Here is a 6,495-nt window from a genome sequence, read left to right on the forward strand (position 1 = left end):
GGCCTGGGCTTCCTTCCCCTCCCCACGAATGCAGCCACCTCTGGGGTGGAGTGCAGCAGCAAGTCTCTGTGAGCTGGAAAAACATGGGGCAAAGCCCTTTCATCACCAGAAACCAAAGGACATGGACCACAAAGGCTCCCCTGGCTGGCCAGAGCATCTGAAGAGGGACTCTAGCAGCTACCACCTCCCTTGCCCCCTCCAAAAGGCCAGGGGAGGCCAAGCCCTGCAGGCAGCACCATCATTACACCCACTTCAACCTGCTGCCTCCCACCTTGTCTAGCACAGCTGCTCATTAGCTGTCCTGTGGGCACCACGGAAAAGAGGCAGGCGACCAAAACAATAATTAAACAGTCCAAGGGACTGCAACCAGATCTACAGGCTGGTGCCTCAGTTTTCTCTTGCTGAGAGCCCTCCCTCCAGACCCACAGCCCTTCAACCCTGTTGCTCCGGGTGTGAGGTTTAGCTTAGCAGGACTCTCTCTCTGGCCTGTGCCAGGCCCTGTGAGTGTCTTATGTGGCCTTCAGTTGCCACCACCGCTCTACCCAACAGGCTCCCACTCTTCTTAGCAACCCCACTCCCCAAACCAAAGCCAGAAGGGCCCTGCCTGTTCTCAGGCTGCCTTTATATCCCCCAGCTGGCCTGGCCCCACCCCAGGCTCCTCCCCTCACCTGTGCAGGTGCCCCAGGTGTGTGCAACCCTGCCCCTCCTCCAGGCCCACTGGCAGGTACATTCCAGCACCTGGCCCCTCACCCCCTGGAGAGATCAGAGGATTAATCTGTTTTAATCAAGAGAAAAGCCCTTGATGGGGGTGGGAGGGCAGGGAGACAAACAGCTTTAACTCTTCAGAGGCAGGACAAGCCCCGTGGGGACAGTCCCTGGTATTTTTAATCTCTCTTTAATTATGGATAAAGCCTGCTCTGAGTAAGAGGCTGATTGCATTTTTTTTTTTTTTAAGGCTGAGAAAGAAATGAGAGGGTGAGGGGCTGGGGGTTTAGAAGGGGTGACAGTTGCTCAGAATAGCCACTGGCGCATGCACTGGGAGAGAGCTCACCTGGGACCTGGCTTGCACCTGCTCTGGGACCTTCTGCATGAGCTCTCCGGCCTCCACCTGCTTGGTGCTTCCCTCCAGGAAGGGATGCAGAATGCAGCTTGGAGGATACTGCCTCCTGCTAGCCTTCCCTGAAGCACCCCCAAGCCCTGAGGGTTGGATCTGAGACCCTTTCTTGATGGGCCTAAGCTTGGACAGAAGCTATGAAGCAGCATGAAAGCATCTGCTGGCAACAGGACCGGGCCTGTTGCCCTGGAGAAGGAAGCTGGCATGACCTCATCAATGGCACTCAGATTAGCTCTATGCTCTGCCACTGACTGCCCTGTGTGACCCTGACCAAGTCACTTAATCTACCCCATGCCAGCATAACCTACCCAGCATACACTGGACATAGCACATGCTCAGAGGAGCTGGACTCAATCAAGGTTTGCACCCAAATAATATCCTTTATTGCCTTGTATACTGCAGCACCAGGCCCTGCTTTTTTTGGCTGTCTGTATTTTTAAAATGTGAACCCATCGGGGTAGAGACACTCTCACCTCTAACTCTGTACAGGGCACAAAGGGGGCTCTGATCCTTCTTGTGGAGAGACTATCACATAAATACTTACTACTGTTAGCCATAGAAGGGACTTGGCTCCAAAAAGACAGAGCAGAGGCCGTCTACACAGCCAAGTGGGGGAGAAAATCCATAACACCACCCCCACACAGGAAGACAGAGGAAACCTAGGTGGAGGGGTTGCTGCCCAGCCAGAGAGGTTTAAATGGACCAGAAAAATCAACCTTTAAAGCAGGCGCCCGCAAAGGGGCTATTAAACCGTCGGGGCGAGTGCAGCTCTTTTGCCTTCATAAATATTAAAGGCGTTTTTGGAAAACTTTTCTCCAAGGACCGTGGCAAGCTCGTACATTAGCCGGGCCCGGGGAGGGGGAAACCTCTGCTCCGAAGTAGCTCCAGACCCTGCTGTTATGCTCTGCATGTCAGATCATTGATCATCCAGGATTTACTGCCGCCCGCTGCTAAAGCAGGCCGTGCGATTTTATCAGAGCAGTTACAGGTCTGGGCTGGATCTGACAAGACTGGACATCTCCAGCAGCTGCCGAATCCCAGCAGCAGCCTCAGCCATAGAAACAAAGCCTTCAGCTGGTTATCCTCGGCTGTGGGTGTGTTGGAGAGGTGCTCATGGGCATGTACAGCACCTAGCGCAATGGGACCCTCGTCTTTCATCACTGCCCATACCCCCCAATGGCAGCCTGCTTGCAGATAAGATATGTGTGTGATACACAAGTGCACGTATTTGCAGCCAGCACATACTCATGAGCCTTTTTTCATGCAGGGGACTGTGTGTATACATGCATGGGTTTGCATGTGGCTTCCTTTTCCTGGACACATGTCTCAGTGGCATGCTCGCTTTCTCATGTTGCCTAAACCACAACTGCTTTTGGCCATGCTATAGCCCAGGGGGGAGGCTGAATTCTCACCTCTGCCCATACGTTGCACCCAGCCGCTTACTGTACTTTTGCTTCTAGCATCAGCACACGGGTGAGCTATGTCATGCAAATGTCTTTCCAGCAGCACAGCACAGCTGCGCTCCCCGCTTCACACCCCACTGATAACTGCAGCCTCATGTGATGTACAGTAAATAGTCATGAAAGAATAATCAACCTCAAGTCTTTCCACGGCAGCCACCCAACACCTTGCTTCCTGCAGCCACAAAACATCCCCCCACTATCTGTATCGGGGCTGGATTGCCCCCATCTCTCCATTGCATCATGGAGATTTCTATTACTGAGGGTTTATCTTGAGACACCCTTGCTAGGGGAGGAGCAGGGAGATGGCTGCAGATTAAACTTGTAAGCAGGGAAATCTCCACTGCATCAGCAGCTTGACCGGAGGGCATGTGACTCCAAGAACCGAGCATGGGTGGCTTCTTAAGAAAACAGTAATAAAAAAGGAGTAGGTAGCAACGGCGAACTCTGGGTTAAACTTAGGTTTCCTCCCCACCCAGCTGGAATCAATGAGAGTTGGTCACTGGCAGAGCTGGGCCTTAGAGAGGGGCTTTAGATGCTGGAGAAGCCACTGCTGGTGTAACGGTGGGAGCATCCTAGAGCAGCTGAGCCGTGGGACCCATTAGCCAGTGCCCCAGCTGGCCTACGGAGAAGTCACAGCAGCTGAGAACTTGTATAGAGGTACCATGCATAGAGGGGAGGCTATCTTGAGATGAAGAGATGGGCTTTAATGATCTCCAGTTTTTCCAGCTGACGGCATCGTGAGTTTGCAAACAGGACCCGGGAACCCTGCCTGGCCCAGGTCTGTGTAGGCAGAGAGTGCACGTCTGTATGCACACATGTGCAAGCTCTAGATCCACCACTGTTTCGCCCAGGGCTGTATCGCCTTGGTCTCTCATTCCCTGGGGCTGAGAGCGGCTGACAGAGAGGCAGCTCTTCTTCAGCATCTCTCTGCAAGGTGCTGGCCAGCAGCTCAGGCTGTTGCTGCCTGGACCGCGGCCTTCTTGTTCCAGCCGCAGACGTACAGCTCTTGAGGGAGCAACCCTGGCCCCAGCTGGGCTCCCACAAGGACTGGGGCAGGAGACAGAGGCTCATCAGTGAAACCCGGCAGTGGGATTAGGCTCGCTGCTCCTGCCTTCCCCACACATACAAGTGGGTTACGACATGGGTGGGCAGGAAAAAGACCTAGATGTGGCAGTGCCTGGAGCCAGCCTGTTGGTTTGGCCTGTTAGGCTGATCCAGCATTCAGCCTCTGAAGCAGGGCCCCGGCGCTGCAAAGCTCCCAGGTGCTGAGGCTCCCTGGTAGGGGGAAGCTGCAAGGCAGAGGCTTTCTGCAGGAGGCCTGTCCCATCACCAAATGCCAGAGGGTTTTCCGAAACAGAGCCCTGTTTCCTTCCCTAGTGACCAGACCTGCCACTTCCAGGTCGGTGCCAGGGACTCAGCCTCTCATCTGTTATTAATGAAGATTGATGAGCGGGTGGCAGGGGGTCGATGGAGTCCTCTGCTGTGCTGACAGAGGAGCATTTCTGCCTGGGCTGGGGAAGCACGCGTGCAAATGTGTTGCCTTCAGACACACATGCAAATGTGTTGCTTTCATGTGTGCAAACGTAGCCCCTTCACGCACATGTGCAGGTCATTTGGCAAAGGGGAGATTTCCCTTTTGGGAATCCATGGGACTGGGTCATGGAGCCCAGGCCCTAGTATATGGGACCAGATGGGACTCCTGGGGTCTCAGAGCCCAGGCTTTGGCTGTCAGACCCAGCCACATCGTGGCATCCCAGCCCTCATCCTTAGCAAGCTCCAATTTCCACGTGCGTGTGAGCCTCCGCCAGCTCCTTGCAGATTATCACCATTTCTCCAACCCCTCGGGGCTCCGGCCTCCCCTCCCCACTCTCTTCCATGGTGCAGCTTGGCAGGAGCTGCTTCTGTCACCAACTCTTGCTCCGCGGAGGGGGAAATGAGTTATCCGCCCGGCCTTTCTCTGTGAGGAGAGGGGCTTCCTGCTGGTCCATGCTTTATCCACCTTCTCCCTGCCCAAGCAGAGCTGGGGTGGGGGATGCACCATCTGAAGCCCGTGGGCTGAGGCTGTTGGCAAGTTGGGGTTTGCCGGCAAGTGTCTTTGCCCCTCAGGTCCCTTGAAAGGTTTATTTTTCTGGTCCATTTAAACCTCTCCGGCTGGGCAGATGCAACAGGGGGGTTCTGCAGTGAACCCAAGAGCCAGCCCCTCTCCTTGGAGAGGATCTTCCCACCCGCTGGCGAGGCCTCAGGAGGGGGATGGTGGGGCAGGACAGCACGGGGTGTTCCCAGGCAGGGATAGAAGGGCTGGAGCCCAGTCAGCAGGTCCCTTGGAAAGCCGCTCCCCAGGCTGCAGGGTGAGGATGGGAGATGAACTCAGGGAGCTATGAGTCACCTTGCAGGGGAAACAGTGGCTGGGGAGGGGCTCTGGCAAGGCGGAAGGGGCAGACAGCTTAGCTCATCCACCTTCCCAGCCTGGGTTGCATGCACAAGCAGCTGGCACACGTGTGTGCCAGCTACCCGCCCGCCAGCCACCAGCCCACACAGCCACGTCCCGCTGCACCAGCCCCCTGCCACCTTCCCTACCGAACCCACTGGTGAACCTGGCACGGGGCAGCTCTGAGTGGGGCCAGACAGCGGCTCCTGGCCACTCAGCCCAGCTGCCGAGCTCCCGGGATTGGCATCATGCCCAGCCACCTCCTGCCAACGGTGGTTTTAGCAAGATGGAAAAATAAATCACCAACAGCTTCCAGCTTCCCTTCAATCTCCAACGCCCATGTCACCGTGTCACTGAGCCACCAGACACCCCACTGCGTCAGCCTTAGTGAAACCTGGCACCTACCACCCACGAGAAGGGTCTGTGCCCACCGCTCACGCTCACCACGGGGTGCTTTGAGCCCTGTCAGTGCAGCAGCCAAAACCCCTGAGTCTGAGCCCTGGAAATCGTGAAAAGACTCATGATTTTTAAAGCTATTTTGGGTTTTTCTGGGTGGGGGGAGTTTCAGCCTTCTGGTTTTTGAACCTTCAAGACAGTTTCACACCATATGGGGCAGAATAAAAGCCATATTATTAAAAAAAAAAAGAAAGGAAACTGAGTCTCTTGTTTCGTCATCACAGGCCTCCGGGAACTGGAGCTTCGAAGGATAACGCACAGTCGCACCGCGAGAGCTGGCCACGTGGCTGGGCTCCCTGCCTGGCTTGGCTGCTGTTTCCTCTCTGACTTATCTGCATCGGGTTCCCTGGGCTGATAAACGGGGATAACTCTCGCCCACATCTCGCAGGACCCCTTCAGGAGGCGCCTCGCACCCGGCACCGTGGATCCAGGGTCCCGGGAGGAGGCAGGAGCCTCTCTCGCAGGGTCTGCTCCGTTTTCAGGCCACGTCTGTGTGAAGGGAAGAGGCCTCTGCCAGGGGATGCTCTTCTCCCAGGTAAGAACACGAGTGCAACCATCGGTTGCCCGCAGAGGATACAGCTGGGGGGGACAATTATGCACCCCAACTCAGAGACGAGCAGGGGGGTCTCCTCGGCATTTATAAGGCCTTCTAATAACCTCCCTTCTTCGCACGACGGCCGCACCCCGAAGCCCCCACCGACATCCGTGCCAGACGCTGCATACGCACCCTGCCACAAAGGCCTTCTGACCCAAGAAGGCCGGAGATGTCTCGTTACCTCCATTTTACAGACAAGAAGCTTGGGTTGCAGGGGGGGAGCTGTGGTCACACCGGGTCTCCACAGAGCCAGCCGGTGCCTTAACCACAGACCAGCTCTCCGCTGTGTTGTGAGAGACAGGAGAGGTCCGTGACCAGATTCGGGGGCTGGGGCACTTGTGCCCCAGAGGATGGAGCTGCTACGTTTGCAAGACTGCTCAGGGTGGCTCTCGGTTTCCCATTGCTATCTACAGCCTAGTACAACGGGGATGCTTTCCCC

The sequence above is a fragment of the Gavialis gangeticus genome, unplaced genomic scaffold (genome assembly GCF_001723915.1).
Source record: "Gavialis gangeticus isolate Ggan-Ray unplaced genomic scaffold, GavGan_comp1, whole genome shotgun sequence".
In the NCBI taxonomy this organism is placed as follows: domain Eukaryota; kingdom Metazoa; phylum Chordata; order Crocodylia; family Gavialidae; genus Gavialis; species Gavialis gangeticus.